Here is an 18,908-nt window from a genome sequence, read left to right as displayed (position 1 = left end):
ACAATTCTGTGGAGTTCCTCCATTGATTTTTCTTGGGCTCACCCTAGGCTATATTCTCAAAAAACAGCTGGGCTGGCCAGTACAAGGTGGCCCTACCTGAACATCTGGCTGTTAATGCCAGCTGTCTAATGGGGTTCATCATTTCTCATCTACATGACATCTCACTCTTCTGTAGGCTAGATCAATGTCCTTAAATGACAGTCTCAGGACAGCATTCCAAAAGGTCAAAAGAATAAGGTGAAAGGTCCATTGAGGCCTAGCCTTAGATTTTGCAAAATGTCACTTCTGCCTTATGCTACTGGACACAGGAAGTCCCAGGGCCAACCCAGAATCAAGGCGGGGGGGGGTGGGTGGGTGGGTGGAAATAGACCTTGCCTTTGATGGAAGGGGCTGCAAAGTCACCTTGCAAAGGGGTGAACATAACAGGATAGGAGGAATTTGTGACTATTATTCACAATGCTACTATCTGCCCTCTGCCCACTGTTATTTACATGTCCATCATGTGCAGAAGAAATGAAAACAAAACATTAAAATTGACTGTCTCTGAGAAGGAGAATAGGGGGTAAGGAAGAGTGGGGACAAAGGTTTTTTCATTCTAGGCCCTTCCATACTCTTCTTTTTAAACACATGCACACTCTATAAAAACAAATGTTTCTGATGTTCTATAAGGTGCATATAAATCCCTTGCTTTAAAAAGAAAAACTGGAAGGATAGTTTCTCCTATCCTCATCAAATAAATGATGAACAATATTTACTGAATAGGTATTCTAAGAACTGCAAGATTCTTAAACTACTCAGATTCAACCTTGTTCAGTTTTATTCTGCCTCCTAAGAATTCAATTAAAAAATGTGATTGTGTGTATGAAAAATGCTTCCTAAGTTATAAATGTTTTATAACTCACTATACATTATCCACTGCAACTGTTCCTACGTTGTGCCCAGCACTGTATTAAGCTGTGCAGAGGCCACAAAAGGACCAGAAAATAAGTTTTCTGCCAGCAAGAAATTAACAGTCTAGGTGAAGAGACCAGATGATACCCACAAACCAATTACAGTACATTACGCTAGACTGTACGAGTCCGTGCAGACAGTACTCTTTGCTCATTGCAGCCTCATCAGGACCCCACATACAATAAGACCTTGATAAATATGCATTGATGGAGGGATAGATCAATTACCTGGCAGCCTATAACTCAGAGCCTGGTCACAGTACCAATTGCAAATGCTGGAGGCATCTGAGAAGCGGCAATCAGAGGAGTTGGTTGTACTCAGCCAGGCACCCAGGCCGGGCTTTATTTCCAACCAGGATATGACAAAAAGAAAAGACTCAGAGATGGGAAGGAGGTCAAACCAGGGAAGTGGTAAGAGGGCTATAAGATCTCCCAGAGCACCCACCTTCTGCCCTTGCAGCAGGCATCTGGGCAGACAGGAAGCAGGGCTGGGGAGGAGTGGACAGGATGGGCTGGCAAGGGACAGGAAGCACTTGGAGCACCAGGGAGGAAGGGAGGGGACAAATCCTACCACCTAGCAGACCACAGGAAAGCTCCAATCATGGGCACTTCTGGCCTTCCCCACAGAAGAATCCTGCCTTTTCCTCCACACTGAAATTGGCAGCAGAAACAAAGGTGAATTGGACATTCTCCCACTCACCAGGATATTAGTGCCTCTTACAGAGGGACAAACACCAGTGACATAAATAATCAAGGGCCTTGAAGCATCCCGAATGACAGCAAGCCAGGACTCTGAGATGGAACTAGGCACACCGGAGTTCCTATCCTGATTCCAGGCCCAAGATCCTAAGGTAAGTTAACCTTTGTACACCTCAGTTTTGTTACCTGAGACTAGTCCCTGCCTCACAGGTTGTGAGGATGAAATAAGGTCCCCCACGTAAAGCTCTCAGAGGACTCCTTGAGCCTTAGTATTGTTGGAGAGAACCACAGCTGTGGGACCTGGGAGGCTCAGAGGAGGCGCTGGGGACTTGAAAATGAGCAGAATTTAGACCAGCAGAGATGGGGGAGCCAGGGCAGCCCAGGTGAGGGCAAGAATCAAGCCCCAGCACAGGAAACTAGGGTGTGGGGGTAGCCGTGAAGTTTTCCCTTTGACTGGCTGTGGGGAGGGGAGCAAGGGAACTACCTCTGGAAGGGCAGACGGGGTATTCTGGGGATACTGGCATGTCCAGAGCAAGAAACCAGACCTTGTTCTGGAGTCAACTGGGAGCTGTGAAGTGTTTGAACAGGGTGACCAGGTGACCCAGTGGGAGGTGGGATAGGAGGCGGATGAGGTGGACTAGTGCAGGGAGGTCATGGGGCCCAGGCACAGCTCTTGGAGAGGGGTGGGAATGTGGCTGCCTTTCAAATAGATCAACTCTGACACATTCTGGGAAGGACCTAGGGTGGAGATAGAATTCTAGTTCTTAGGACTCTATCTCTTTCACAACTAGCTTCAAAGGGGAGAAGCCTGGGTGACAAGGGAGGAGATAAAGGGCCACGTTAATGATTGGAGAGGCCATATGGTGCAGGAAAACATCGATACACCTCGTCTAATCATTCACAAAGAAAGTGGCTGCAAGAGAGGAGTGAGAGATGAACAGCTCTGCAACCTCACCAGCGAGCTGTAGTCCAGATGTGGTCTGGCCTTGGGAGACATGAAAAATGGATTGCTTCCTCAATCTCCCTGAAATGTCTTTACGGTCCCATTGCCCTATTAGGACTACCCTTTCCCTCAATTGCCCAGACCTCATGGCCACACCCAAATACACTATGTTTCCATGTGAGGGTGTGGTGTAGACATCTGAAAGCCCACAGTGCTACTCCCCACCTATGGCACTTCGGGCAGATGACTTATATTGGTCCCTTGAGACCTCTGTAGTAAATTGAGATGCAGATGAATCCTTCAGCAGTGGACTTAACAACCTGGAGCCTCAGTCTCAGAAATCTGTTGAAACTCTGACCTCAACTGACTGCTGAGTGTACCATGAGAGAGTTCATGTGTTTCCCTTTCAAGTTGACCCTAAGTCCACGATGTTGTTTGCTCTTAATACGAAGATATGTCCCAATCTGTGAGAACATCTGAATTTGCGATAAACTTAGAGTCAGGTGCCAGGGTACATGTTCTAGACACTTGTAGGTGTTCTAAGCCCCATTTTTTTTTCTGAAGAAATTACTTGAAGTATTGACACTGGTGAAACATTTCCAAAATGCAACCCGATTCAGTACATCTTCCTGAAGAGAAATGGCAGGAAAATCGAAGGCTACACAAGAAGGCAGTAATCCAAATGCAGAGAAAAGTAAAATGTCATATGATTTTAAGCAACTGGTATATTGAAAGAAAAGAAAGACCATTTGACTTTGACTTTATGGTGCCTCTTTCTCCTTTGAGTAGCTCACAGGTCCTGACATTGGATCTGTAGAGAGGACCATGTGATCCCAGCATATTGTCCCTCCCTGTGGTGGGAAATAATGAACTGATGGTAATAACACAAGTGCATTTTTTATGGGTTATAACTTTTTAAATCAACCATAGAGAAAGCCTTTATTACAATTGCAAAACTGAACAGAGAGCTTGTGAATGTTGACAATATTAAAAATGAAAGTGTCACTGACAAAGGGGCTCCAGATTAATTCAGTGGGTTGGCTTGCATCCTCTAGAAAAGTGAAATTCCTGAGGAGGAATCCAAAGCAATCACATCAACATGAAATGCCCAAATCCTACATTTGGTAAATTTGGCAGATTTGTTATTCATCAAACTGCATTTTAGAGAATTGGGCTGCTTCTTACAGAAGGTAGGAGATGAAAGACGAAGAGTGACCTTGCCTTTCAGAGAGGGAAGTAAATTACTGACTGAAGATGAATAGAACAAAAAATAGAGGTTCAAGAATATTTAAAGTTAAAAATATCAGCAATTGAGGAATTTTTAGGAAATAATAATTATCAAACCTTAGGAAAAGAAGAGGTAGGGGAAGTACAGAATCATGTGACCTAAATCCTCATCGTATTTTCATAACAAGGAGTCAAAAGACTGTTGTAAAGCTGAGGAAATTAAGAAACACTGGTATAAGCTTGTTGTTTTGGGGGGCCTTGATTTCAGCTCAGGTCAAGACCTCACAGTTCATGGGATGGAGCCCCGTGTCGGGCTCTGCACTGAGACTGCAGAGCCTGCTTGGGATTCTCTCTGTTCCTCTTTCTCTGCCCCTCCCATGCTTGTGGTGTCTCTCAAAATAAATAAATAAACTTAAAAAAAATAAGCTTATTGTTTTGAATTATGGAATAAACCACAGAAGAATGAAAAATAGAAACAGGAGAACAGGACTATGTTTGGGGCACATAAACCAGGAGAGCATTGCTTTGCATTGCAAGCTTTCTTTTGCTATTTTGTTTTTTACCAGGTACATCAATGTGTCAATAATATGTTTAGGGTGTGTGTGTGTGTGTGTGTGTGTGTGTGTGTGTGTGTGTGTCCCTTATAGGCAAGGACCATGACATAGCCATCTTTTTTTTCCTAGGTCTACCCTTGTAATTGGCACAATAGCAATAAATTAACAACAATAATAGGAAAACCATCTGTTAGTTAAGTGCCTACCATGCCCAGAGGCTGAGCCAAGCGCTTCACAAATATATTGTTATTCCTTACACAGCCCTGCAAGATAAACATTCTGTCCATCCAATGAGGAAGTGGATGTAAAGGATTTCAAAAAGAAGAAGAAGAAGAAGAAGAAGAAGAAGAAGAAGAAGAAGAAGAAGAAGAAAGAAAGAAAGAAAGAAAGAAAGAAAGAAAGAAAGAAAGAAAGAAAGAAAAAGAAAAGAGAAAACAAAAACAGAATTGTCCAAGGAAACACAACTGATTAATGACAGGATTTGAGCCCATGTCCTGAAATCTAGCAGGATTTAAAACTAAGTCTGACTGTCTCTAAGACCTGGGGATTTTGTTTGTTTGTTCTTTTTAAAACTAAACCACCATTTGAATGAATAATTGTGAATAAATGATGGTGAATGAGTCAATGCATATGAAACTTAAAATGATGTCAGTTATGTAGTTCCATGCCTCAAGAATATTCTATCAAGTATCACTATCTAGGTCCAAAAAGCTTTAGACTCATAAACTTACTATGCCTGAAATAACTGGAAGAGAGTATTGTAAAGTCATAAATAAGGCCTGGTAGAAGCCAGAGGGAAAATTTAGATTCTTAAAGTAAGTGGCGAGATTTTGTCCAGTAATGGAACAAATTGAAGTAATCCAGGCTGAAAGAACACTGGGTAGTAAATATACATTGAATCAACCTCAACACTTACAGCTTTCTGGACTAAAATATTATTTTCATGCAGATTTAAATGGCTTAGGCATTAGGGCTTACTGTAAAATTAGTTTAAGTGACTATGTCTTTGAGCCCAAAGAAGGTCATACAGATGCAAGAGTGTGTTCAGCCTTAGAAGAAAGAAACAGAATGTCCTCATATAGGTATCTACAAATTATATTCTGATATACTGGATTAAGATACACATTATAGCACATGCATAAAAATAGGAAACGTAAAAGGATGAACTGAATACTGCATATAAACACAAGTTCTACTTTTTCTTCTTACTCCCCAATTGGTAGTCTTATACAACCCCAGCTACAGTCCACTCAAAAGAATACTGGTATATGGGGTGGATTATCATATACTGAGCAAGAAATGATGGAGAATAAATGGTCTACAGGAGGAAATAAAAGTAGTATAATTAGAGTCAACATTTATCAAGAACTTACCCTGTACTAGGCACTGTTCTAAGCAGTTTGTATTAACTCATGGAATCCTTATAACAACCCTATGGGCAGGTTGTATGGTTAATCTCCATTTCACAAGAGACGAGACTGAGGCACTGAAAGATTAAATAATTTACCTGAGGTCACACAGCTAGTGAGTGTTGGAACTAAAAGGCCTTTTTAAAATAAAACATTTGATTTTGGAATAATGTTTGATTTACAGAAAAATTGCAAAGATAGCACAGAGAACTCCCGTATACCTGTCAAACAGCCTCCCCATGGTTAACATCTCATCTCACCATGGTGTACTGGCACACTAAGAAACCAACATTAGTACATCACTATTAACTAAACTCCAGGTTTATTTGGATTTCAACAGTGTTCTCACTAATGTCCTCTTTCTGTTCCAGGATCAAATTTGGATATCTTGTTGTATCTAACTGTCCTGTCTCCCAAGCCTCCTCTGGTCTTTGACAGTTTCTTAGTCTTTCTTTGTTGTTGTTTTTAATGGCATTAACATCTATGGGAATATCAGACAGGTATTTTGTAGAATGTCTCTCAATTTGGGTTTGTTTGATGTTTTTCTTATGATTGGCCTGGAGTTATGAGCTTTTGGAAAGAAGACCACAAAAATGAAGTGTACTTCTCATTATAGCATGTCAGGGGACACAGGATATCAACATGACATCACCACTGACGCTACCTTTCATCACGTGATTAAGGTGGTGTTTGCCAGTTTTTTCTCCCGGGTAAAGTTACGATTTTTCCCATTCTATACTCTACTTTGGAAGCAAGTCAATAAGCCTAACCTACCCTGGGGAGGGGGAGGAGATTAAGCTCCACATTCTAGAGTGAGGAGTATCTACATCTACATATATTATTCGGAATTCTGTAAGGAAATTTTGTCCCTTCTCCCTTATTTATGTATTCATTCATTCATTCATTCATTCATTCATTCATTTACAATAACATGGATGCATATGCCTCTATTTTATAGTTGGGGTTATACTGCAGTACTATGTTAATTGTTTTGTTGTTTAAATTATTTCAGTGTTAGCCATTGGGTACTCTTTCAGGCTGGCTCCTGTGTCTCTTTGACATAGCCCCCATCAATGTAGTTGGGTTTATTATTTGTTTTGCTCTAGCTCTTTCTTATTCTCTGGTGCTACAAGATACTCCAAACTCATCTTGTATATTTCTTGCCCTAATCCTAGAATTAGTCATTTCTCCAAAGAGCCCTGGTTCCTTTCATTGGAAAATAATAGTAGAAATCAAGATCTGGGTGCTAGGTGCTCATTGCTACCAGGGCATCATTGCTTCTAGGTCCTCTCAGGGAACAAAGCAAGGAAATACACATATGTATATACACATCTCAACAATTGTTCCTGTGTCTGTCCGTCTATCATCTACCTACCTACCTACCTACCTACCTATCTAAACATGAGTTCATATTGATGGCTTTAGACTCTAATTCAGTACCACAGAGTTTGTTTTAGCTTCTTTCTTGATTACCTGTAACTTCCTTCCCTGACAATGAGAAACCAGGCTCCCACCATCTGCCACCCATTACTTATTTGTTAAACCCTGGTCTACAATAAAGCAGTTTCAGAACTGTTAGCCTGTACCCTGTGAGAAACAACTTTACTAAGTGGAATACAGTGTTTTTGTGCACTTTCTTTGCCTTTAGCTTGACAGTTTCTGGTTAAAAAACTTCTTCCAGAATTACTTAGTTCAGCCTCTTTGGTCCCCACCCACTTCAGTGCTATTATACCATCATTTTGCATCAGTCAGGGTTCTGTCAGAGAAATTGAGTCACAGTAGAATATGGAGATGGCTACACATATGGTGCTCCTTTGCTTGTAGGTGACTATCTCCTCTCTGAATCTGCACATCATCATCCTTCTATACGTGTCCATGTGTCTAAATTTCCCCCTTTATAAAGACACAGTCATATTGGATTAGGGCCCACCCTAGAACCTCATCTTAACTTAATCATTAGCAAAGATCCGATTTCCAAGGAAGATCACAATAACAGGTACAGGGGTGACAACTCCAACATCTTTGGGGGAGGGGGGGCACAATTCAACCCATAACTCTAGGCACGTCTGAAATCCATAGGGCAGACCATCAGAAGGGCAGGCTGAAAACTCTCAGGCAGAGACTGAGCTGCTAACCACAGGCAGAATCTTCACCTCTGCTCTGAGATCCTTCAGCTGATTGAATGAGGCTCATCCAGATTATCTAGGATAATCATCTTCCTCATTTAAAGTAAACTTATTATGGACTTTAATCACATCTACAGAATACCTCTGCAACCAAATCTAGCTTAGGTGTTTGATTGAATAAGTAGGGACTGTAGCAAAGCCAAACTGACCATCCCACATTGTGATGTGTTTATATTCATTTGCCATAGTCTGCATTCCACAGGATGCCTCCTGAGGTCAGAGAATATCCAAACCAAACCCAGAAACTGCTGTAACTATGAACCCAAGTGGGATTACATTTTATACCTCTCACTACTTTATACATGTTTAAACAGAAAGGGACTGTTTTTTTTAAATTATTTTTTAATTATCTTAGAGAGAGAGAGAGAGAGAGAGAGAGAGAGAGCAAGTGGGGGAGAGGGGCAGAGGGAGAGAGAATCCCAAGCAAGCTCCATACTCAGCGCAGAGCTGGGCATGGGGCTCAATTCCATGACTCTGAGATCATGACCTGAGTAGAAATCAAGAGTCAGACGCTCAACCAACTGAGCCATCCAGGCATCCTGGGGCTTTTTTTTTTTTTAAGGGGTTACAAGATCGTTTCCCTAAAACAGCAGCAAAGCCAGGAGCAGAGTCTTGGGGCAGCAGAAGGAGCTTCCAAATGCACAGTTGCCCACCTGCAGCCCTCACCAGCTCACTTGGAGCTCTGACATGCAGGTCGGAGGCCAACATCAAGACACAGGTAACATTTTCAGGAAAGAACGAGCAATTTCACAACCCTAGAAATCTGTTCAGTCTACTCCAAGTTGCCCACACAACCTACTCCACCTCCCAACAGATGAGACCCAACGCTTTACCCCCGACAAGTTCCACGGCTACTTCTCAAAGGCCACTGTGAACAATAGTGACCCAAATGGACCCCTGACACCCTTGGGCATCTTTGGGAAATCCTCTCTTGCTTTCTAGCCAGAATCTCAGATCCGTCTGAGAAGGGCAGAATCAAACTTTACCCTCCCCTACTGAAGGAGGTAGCCTGGAGTCAAGGGTGTTACAATGTGAGGCTAATTACTGTAGCCTTTTAATATTCTCTTCTCTGAGGCCCTCCCGGGAAGGATAAAATAAAACTCTGCATAATAATAGGTGAAATGAACGATGGACTGGGAACCTTCAGTAGCTGTGTGACCTTGGACAAAGCAGTTGACCCAGACTGGCTATCTCATTAACACAAAGGGAAAGAGAGTGAGAGAAAAGGCCCCTTCTCCTTGCCAGGGCAAGGAGTATCAGGCTGGAGCCAGGGCATGTCAGAGAGAACACTCCTCTGTAAAATAGACCCAGGGAGGCAGTGCTACCTTGTGGGAGACACGGTGCCCAGTTCCTCCGCCTGGGGTCTTCTGTTATATTGCCCCACAATTTTTGTCCAATTGACAGTCTCAGTTGTATTTGCCCAACAGCTTTTGTTTTGTTTTGTTTTCATCATGCACTGTATCATATACACGGAAGGATATAAAAAAGCTTCTGTACAGTTTGGAAAGTAATAATAACATAACACCAGTGTATTCACCATTCAGGAAAAGAAATAGAATCTTACCAAACCTGAAAATCCTCATGTGCCACCTCCAGATCACTTTTTCCTCCTTTCTCCCACCCAGCCAGCTAAACTTCCTAGCCTGATTTTTGTGCTAACAGCCTCTCCTGCCTTTTCTTATCACCTAGAAATGTGACCTCTAAAAATTAATTTTGTTTTTGACATTTATATCAAGAGCGCCAGACTGTCACGAGTTAAACTGTGATTTGCTCCTTGTGTTTGGTTTTATGTTTTTAAGACTCCTTCATGTTGCAGCCCCTGGGTGCCTCAGTTAAGTGTCCGACTCATGATTTCAGCTCAGGTCATGATCTCACATGAGATCGAGCCCCTGAATCCAGCTCCACACTGACAGGGTGGAGCCTGCTTGGGATTCTTTCTCTGCCCCTTCTGCACATGCTCGCTCTCTCTCTCTCCCTCTCTCTCTCTCTCTCAGAATAAATAAATAAACTTAAAACAAAAACAAAAAAACTCAGAGGAGCCAATATGGCAGAACAGCATGGGTCTCCCGTGCATAAAATACAGCCAGACCAACACTAAACCATCCTGCCCACCTAGAAAACTGATCTGAGGATTAACAGAACAATCCGCACAACCTGAACCACAGAATTCAGCAGGTGCGAGGCGCGGAGAGGTGAAGTGGGGAAGAGAGAAGCTGCAGGGGGCAGGGGAGCCACTTTTGCATGTGGAGAGAGGACGGAGACGGGGGGAGGGGGGAGAATACGGGAAAAGCACCCCCTTCCCCAAAAAGCAGCTGGAGGGAAAGTGGAAAAGTGGAAACAGCCGCAGGCACTGAACTAAAAAGGGAGAAACGAGAGGGTTTAAATTCCATTAAGACTATCAACAGGGGAAGCGCTGAGTCTGAAACTCCGCAGCTCAATACCTGGTGGTGCTCTGGTGGGAAGGGCGAATCCCCGGGAGCAGAGTGGGGTCCGGAGGTCTTCGGGCCACACGGAGAGAGGCGGTTCCCCTGCCGGGAGAACACCTGGTAGAAGCTGTGTGGGTCCCCCAAAGGCAAGGCCCCAGTGGACCTGGGAGAACCACCACATTCGCTGGTACTGGAACAAGGTCGTTAAGGGTGAAGAAGCCTGGTGCCAGATGTGTGTTGTGATTTTCCATAGTCCCTGAGGCGCTGCTGCTACACTATCTCGCGAACTTTTTCTGGGGCGGGCTGGCACCTGGCCTCACTCTCTGGGCATCGGCAGCAGCAGGGTCCAGCAAGCGTTGCTGGCACCCCGCCATTGCTCGGCGAGACCCTCCTGCAGACGGGCAGAACAGGTCAAAGCCACAGTCCCTCACAAGCAAGGCGTCAGGAAAAACAGCCGCATCTGAGACCAAACTCAGGAGGGAGGTGCTGCCTGGGGCTTGGTCACGGACTGTGTAAAAGCGGGGAGTGGATGGAAGCCGAAGACGAAGGACGGGTGCGCGATTGCTGATCCGGGAGAACAGCTCTGACACTAGACGGCGGGTAGTCGGGTGACGCCATTTTTGCCGCTCCCGCGCATGCGCATACGCACCTACAAGCGCCATAACAATCCATCCCAGTAAGCTAAGCAGCGCCATCTAGTGGAGAATGGAGCCATTACACTAAGCCCCGCCCAGCTGGGCCAACCTCGCTCTGCAGGAACACAAGTCTCTCCACCTGCTTAGTTTATGGACTATAAAGCGCTTCTTAATTTGACTTCTAGGGGGAAACGAAGTCATTTCACTCGTATTTCAGTCTGTTCGCTGGTCCATCTATTCAATTTTCTTTCTTTTTTCTTTTTTCTCTTGTTTCTTTTCTCTTTCTTGAACATAGAAAGAGAAAAAATTCATTTTTACTTTCAATTTCTATGCAAAATATTTTTCTTTAATTTTTTTCTACCATATTTTCTACTGTTGCATAAATTTTTTTAAATTATATTTTATTTCCATCATTTCATTTTAGTCTGCTTCAGGGTATTCATTTTTTCAAATTTTCAAACGATTTCCTTTTTTTTTCTTTCCCCTCTTTAATCTATCAAGCCCCTTTTAACACCCAGACCAAAACACACCCAGGATCTAGCATCATTTATTCCAATTTGTGTGTGTGTATGTGTGTGTGTGTGTGTGTGTGTGTGTGTGTTTTTAATTATTTAATTTTAGTATTTTAAATTTTAAATTTTTTTATTTTAATTTTTTTTATTTTAATTTTTTTTAACCTCATTTAATTCCTCTTCTCCCTTCAAAATGACAAAACGAAGGAATTCACCCCAAAATAAAGAGCACGAAGAAACGACAGCCAGGAACCTAACCAACACAGATACAAGCAAAGTGTCTGAACCAGAATTTAGAATCATGATAATAAGAGTACTAGCTGGAGTCAAAAATAGATTCTAATCCCTTTCTGTGGAGATAAGGGCGGCAAGGATGGATGAGGCAGAACAGAGAATCAGCGATATAGAGGACAAACTTATAGAGAATAATGAAGCAGAAAAAAAGAGGGAGATTAAGGCAAAAGAGCACAATTTAAGAATTAGAGAAATCAGTGACTCTTTAAAAAGGAACAACATCAAGGGGCACCTGGGGGCTCAGTTAGTTAAGCGGCCGACTTCAGCTCAGCTCATGATCTCACAGTTTGTGAGTTCGAGCCTCTCATCGGGCTCTGTGCTAACAGCTTGGAGCCTGGAGCTTGCTTCGGATTCTGCGTCTCCCTCCCTCTCTGTTCCTCCCCTGCTCTCACTTTGTCTCCCTCTCAAAAATAAATAAAGATTAAAAAAAAAATTTTTTTTAAAGGAACAACATCAGAATTATAGGGGTCCCAGAGGAGGTGGAGAGAGAAATAGGGATAGAAGGGTTATGTGAGTAAATCATAGCAGAAAACTTTCCTAACCTGGGGAAAGACACAGACATCAAAATCCAGGAAGCACAGAAGACTCCCATTAGATTCAACCAAAACCGACCATCAACAAGGCATATCATAGTCAAATTCACAAAATACTCAGGCAAGGAAGGAATCATGAAAGCAGCAAGGGGAAAAAAGTCCTTAACCTATAAGGGATGATAGATCAGGTTTGCAGCAGACCTATCCACAGAAACTTGGCAGGCCAGAAAGGAGTGGCAGGATATATTCAATGTGCTGAATCAGAAAAATATGCAGCCAAGAATTCTTTATCCAGAAAGGCTGTCATCCAAAATAGAAGAAGAGATAAAAAGTTTCCCAGACAAACAAAAATTAAAGGAGTTTGTGACCACTAAACCAGCCCTGCAAGAAATTTTAAAGGGGACTCTCTGAGGGGAGAAAAGATGAAGAAAAAAAAAAACCCAAATAAATAAAGACCAAAAGCAACAAAGACTAGAAAGGACCAGAGAGCCCTACCAGAAACTCCAACTCTACAAGCAACATGATGGCAATAAATTCATATCTTTCACTACTCACTCTAAACGTCATTGGACTAAATGCTCCAATCAAAAGACATAGGGTAGCATAATGGATAAGAAAACAAGATCCATCTATATGCTATTTACAAGAGACTGATTTTAGACATAAAGACACCTTCAGGTTGAAAGTAAGGGGATGGAGAACCATCTACCAAACTAATGGTCAACAAAAGAAAGCCGGAGTAGCTATACTTATATCAGACAATCTAGACTTTAAAATAAAGACTGTAACAAGAGATTAAGAAGGGCATTATATCATAATTAAGAGGTCTATCCATCAAGAAGACCTAACAATTGTAAACATTTATGTGCCAAATGTGGATGCACCCAAATATATAAATCAATTAATCACAAACATAAAGAAACTCATTGATAGTAATACCATAATAGTAGGGGACTTAAACACCCCACTCACAGCAATGGACAGATCATCTAATAAAAAAATCAACTAGGAAACAATGGCTTTGAATGACACACTGGACCAGATGGACTTAACAGATACATTCAGAACATTTCATCCTAAAGCAGCGGAATATACATTCTTCTCCAGTGCACATGGAACATTCTCCAGAATAGACCACATACTCAGACACAAATCAGCTCTCAACAGGTACAAAAAGATCAAGATCATACATGCATATTTTCAGACCACAACACTATGAAACTCGAAATCAACCACAAGAAAAAATTTGGAAAGGTAACAAATACTTGGAGACTAAAGAACATCCTACTAAAGAATGAATGGGCTAACCAAGAAGTTAAAGAGGAAGTTAAAAAGTTCATGGAAGGGGCGCCTGGGTGGCGCAGTCGGTTGAGCGTCCGACTTCAGCCAGGTCACGATCTCGCGGCCCGTGAGTTCGAGCCCCGCGTCGGGCTCTGGGCTGATGGCTCGGAGCCTGGAGCCTGTTTCCGATTCTGTGTCTCCCTCTCTCTCTGCCCCTCCCCCGTTCATGCTCTGTCTCTCTCTGTCCCAAAAATAAATAAAACGTTGAAAAAAAAATTAAAAAAATAAATAAATAAAAATAAAAAGTTCATGGAAGCCAATAAAAATGATAACACCACAATCCAAAACCTCTGGGACACAGGAAAGGTGGTCATAAGAGGAAAGTATATAGTAATCCAGGCCTTCCTAAAGAAGGAAGAAAGATCTCAGGTACACAACCTAACCTTACGCCTTAAAGAGCTGGAAAAAGAACAGCAAATAAAACCCCAAAACAGCAGAAGACAGGAAATAATAAAGATTAGAGCTGAAATTAATGCTATCAAAACAAAAAAAAACCCAGTAGAACAGGTCAATGAAACCAGAAGCTGGTTCTTTGAAAGAATTAACAAAATTGATAAACCACTAGCCAGTTTGATCAAAAAGGAAAGGACCCAAATAAATAAAATCAGAATGAGAGAGGAGAGATCACAACCAACACAGCAGAAATAAAAACAATAATAAGAGAATATTATGAGCAATTATATGCCAATAAAATGGGCAATCTGGAAGAACTGGACAAATTCCTAGAAACACATACACTACCAAAACTGAAACAGGAAGAAATAGAAAATTTGAACAGACCATAACCAGTAAAGAAATCAAATTAGTAATCAAAAATCTGCCAAAAAAACAAGAGTCCATGGCCAGATGGCTTTCCAGAGGAATTCTACCAAACATTTAAGGAAGAGTTAACACCTATTCTCTTGAAGCTGTTCCAAAAAGAAGAAATATAAGGAAAACTTCCAAACTCTTTCTATGAAGCCAGCATTACCTTGATTCCAAAACCAGACAGAGACCCCACTAAAAAGGAGAACTATAGACCAATTTCCCTGATGAATATGGATGCAAAAATCCTCAACAAGATATTAGCCAACCAGATCCATGAATAATTCTTCTTCCATGAAGAATTATTTACCACAACCAAGTGGGATTTATACCTGGGATACAGGGCTGGTTCAATATCCACAAAACAATCAATGTGATGCATTACATCAATAAAGAAAGAGAAAAGAACCACGTGATCCTCTCAATAGATGTAGAGAAAGCATTTGACAAAATACAGCACACTTTCTCCATAAAAACTCTCAAGAAAGTAGGGATAGAAGGATCATACCTCAAGATCATAAAAGCCATATATGAAAGACCCAACGCTAATATCATCCTCAATGGGGAAAAACTGAGAGCTTTTATCCTAAGGTCAGGAACAAGAAAGGGATGTCCACTCTCACCACTGTTATCCAACATAGTATTGGAAGTCTTAGCCTTTGCAATCAGACAACACAAAGAAATAAAAGGCATCCAAATTGGCCAGGAGGAGGTCAAACTTTCACTCTTTGCAGACAACATGGTACTCTATATGGAAAACCCAAAAGGTTCCACCAAAAAACTTTTAGAACTGATCCATGAATTCAGCAAAGTGGCAGGATATAAAATCAATGCACAGAAATCGGTTGCATTCCTATAAACCAACAACGAAGCAACAGAAAGAGAAATTAAGGAATCGATCCCATTAATAATTGCACCAAAAACCATAAAATATCTAGGAATAAATCTAACCAAAGAGGTGAAAAGTCTACACACTGAAAACTACAGAAAGCTTATTAAAGAAATTGAAGAAGACACAAAAATGGGAAAAGATTTCATGCTCCTGGATGGGAAGAACAAATATTGTTAAAATGTCGATACTACCCAAAGCAATCTACATACTCAATGCAATCCCTATCAAACTAACACCAGCATTCTTCACAGAGCTAGAACAAATAATCCTATAATTTGTGTGGAACCATAAAAGACCCTGAACAGCCAAAGCAATCTTGAAAAAGAAAACCAAAGCAGGAGACATCACAATCCCAGACTTCAAGATGTATTACAAAGTTGTAATCATTAAGAAAAAGTGGTTTTGGCACAAAAACCCTCAGATCAATGGAACAGAATAGAGAACCCAGAAATGGGCCCACAAACGTATGGCCAAGTAATCTTTGACTAAGCAGGAAAGAACATACAATGGAATAGACAGTCTCTTCAGCCAGTGGTGCTGGGAAAACTGGACAGCGACATGCAGAAGAATGAACCTAGATCACTTTCTTACACCATACACAAAAATAAAATGGATGAAAGACCTCATGTAAGATGGGAAGCCATCAAAATCCTCAAGGAGAAAGCAGGCTAAAACCTCTTTGACCCTGGCCACAGCAACTTCTTACTCAACACGTCTCTGGAGGCAAGGGAAACAAAAGCAAAAATGAACTATGGGGACCTCATCAAAATAAAAAGCTTCTTCACAGCGAAGGAAACAATCAGCAAAACTAAAAGTCAACTGACGGAATGGGAGAAGATACTTGTAAACAACATATCACATAAAGGGTTAGTATCCAAAATCTATAGAGAACTTATCAAACTCAACACCTAAAAAACAAATAATCCAGTGAAGAAATGGGCAAAAGACATGAATAGACACTTCTCCAAAGAAGACATTCAGATGACCAACCAACACATGAAAAAAAAGGTACACATCACTCATCATCAGGGAAATACAAATCAAAACCACCATGAGATACCACCTTATACCTGTCAGAATTAACATTAACAACTAACATTAACAACTCAGGCAACAACAGATGTTGGCGACGATGCAGAGAAAGAGGATCTCTTTTGCATTGCTGGTAGGAATGCAAGCTGGTGCAGCCACTCTGGAAAACAGTATGGAGGTTCCTCAAAAAATTAAAAATAGAACTATCCTACAACCCAGTAATTGCACTACTAGGTATTTATCCAAGGGATACAGGTATGCTGTTTCGAAGGGACACATGCACACCCATGTTTATAGCAGCACTATCAACAATAGCCAAAGTATGGAAAGAGGCCAAATGTCCATGGATGGATGGATGAATAGATAAAGATGTGGTATATATATACATATACATATACATATACATATACATATACATATACATATATATGTATATACACACACACACACACACACACAATGGAGTATTACTTGACAATCAAAAAGAATGAAATCTTGCCATGTGCAACTACGTGGATGGAACTGGAGGGTATTATGCTAAGCAAAATTAGTCAGAGAAAGACAAATATCATATGGCTTCACTCATATGAGGACTTTAAGACACAGAACAGTTGAACATAAGGGAAGGGAAGCAAAAATAATATAAAAACAATGAGGGGGACAAAACATAAGAGACTCTTGAATATGGAGAACAAACAGAGGGTTACTGGGAGGGTTGTGGGAGGGGGGATGGGCTAAATGGGTAAGGGGCATTAAGGAATCTACTCCTGAAATGGCTGTTGCACTATATACGAACTAATTTGGATGTAAATTAAAAAAATAAAATTAAAAAAAAATAAAACTCCTTCATGTTACTGAAGGCAGCTGTGTGGGGTTTGATGAAGTTTTGGGGTGATGGTGGGTGGTCCAGAGCCGACAACCAAGAAAGAATTCTTGAAGACATCTTTGGTGCAGAAAGGTGATTTTATTAAAACATAGGGACAGGACCCATTGGGCAGGAATAGCTGCACTGGGGTTGTGAGAGGTAATTCATTACATACCCTCAGGGTGGGAGGGGGTCAGGGATAAAGTAAGTCTCTAAGGTATTTTGAAAGCAAGGTTTCCAGGACTTTGAGAGGCTAGCTGTTGGTAGGGAAATGCCACTTATTACCATTTAATAAAACCTCAGTCATGAGACCCTTCAGATGTATATTGGGGGGCCATAAGCTTGGAGTATGGTTGCCAGCATATATCTTGGGGCAGTTAATATAAAGGAAGTAGACTTACAGGATCCTCCAGATGGGGATAAGGTTAAGCTAAGGTTCTCTTTTTCCCCTAGGAAAGTGTCATCATTGAGGCAGCTGAGCTCCTAGAGGGAGGTCACTCTGCCTGTGACTTGTCAATGGGTTTTGGGCAGTGAGGGAATTTAATTTTTCATTTGCCTTAGTTTCCCACATTACCATGGCAAGCACTTAAACCCCTTTCCTTTGTTCTTGGGTAGCCAGGAATGTCCGAGGAATATCACACATAATCCACCTGGGCCAGGGGGAGGGGTACCAGTCTGTATTTTGCCCTCAGTTTGCCCCATGCTCCCTCATCAGGGTTCATTCATTTTCATGGCTGTGTGGTATTTCTTCATGCACTGAATCACATCTGCCACAGTTCATTCATTCTACTGTGGATGAGCATTCACGTTGTTTCGAGTTTGGAGCCATTAAGAACAATGCAGCTGTGAAGGTTCTTGCACGTGGCTCCTGCACATGCATGTGATAGTTTCTTCAGACGGGAGTCAGCCTTACTGGGTCATATTCCTTAACACCACACTGTTTTTCAAAGTGGTTGTACCAACTTAGACTCCCACTAGCAGCTCGTGTGATTTCCTCAGCTCCCCTCTACAACACTGGAAATTATCAACCTTGCTGTTTTTGCTAATTTGGTGGTATAAAATGGTTTTACACTGTAGTTTTAATGCAGAATTCCCTCATGAATAATGAGATTGGGCATCTTTTCATGCGAGTATGAGTCAGATGTGTATTCCCCTTCTATCAAATGCCTGTTTGTGTCTTGCCCACTGTTCTACTGATTTATTTGTTTTCTTCTTATTGCTTCATGAAAGTTGGTGTATATTCTGGAAGGCTTTCATAGTTATAGATTGCAAATCTCTCTCCCCATTTGTGCCATTTGTATCATCTGTTTACTGTCTTAAAGTTGTCTTCTGGAAAGAAAAAAGTTCTTAGGTTGAACATAGCTGAATTTGCAATGATTTATCAGAAGCTTTGATCTGTAGTACGCATAGTCCCACCACCTGCTGTTGCTTCTTCAACATTGTCTTGACCATCCTTGGACTTTTGATCTTCTATACAAATTTAAGAATCTGCTAGTTATGTTCTACCAAACAATTTAAAAACACAAACTCCTACTGGAATTTCACTAAATCTATAGATCACAAAAGGAGAAATTTACATCTTTATAATATTGCTTTCCTATTCAAA

The 18,908-nt window shown here is 41.5% G+C and overlaps 1 long non-coding RNA gene across 1 annotated transcript; it reads left to right on the top strand.

Moving 5' to 3' along the window:
* Positions 1–358: 358 nt before the first annotated feature.
* Positions 359–5,002, top strand: LOC123385918. The gene is made up of 2 exons (XR_006599190.1): positions 359–1,801; positions 4,635–5,002. It is a non-coding gene; the product is annotated as an uncharacterized LOC123385918 (long non-coding RNA).
* The last annotated feature ends 13,906 nt before the right edge of the window (positions 5,003–18,908 follow it).

The sequence above is a fragment of the Felis catus genome, chromosome B3, assembly GCF_018350175.1.
Source record: "Felis catus isolate Fca126 chromosome B3, F.catus_Fca126_mat1.0, whole genome shotgun sequence".
Lineage (NCBI taxonomy): Eukaryota > Metazoa > Chordata > Mammalia > Carnivora > Felidae > Felis > Felis catus.
The sequence above is the reverse complement of the archived record's forward strand: the minus strand, read 5'-3'. Positions and strand labels throughout refer to the sequence as shown.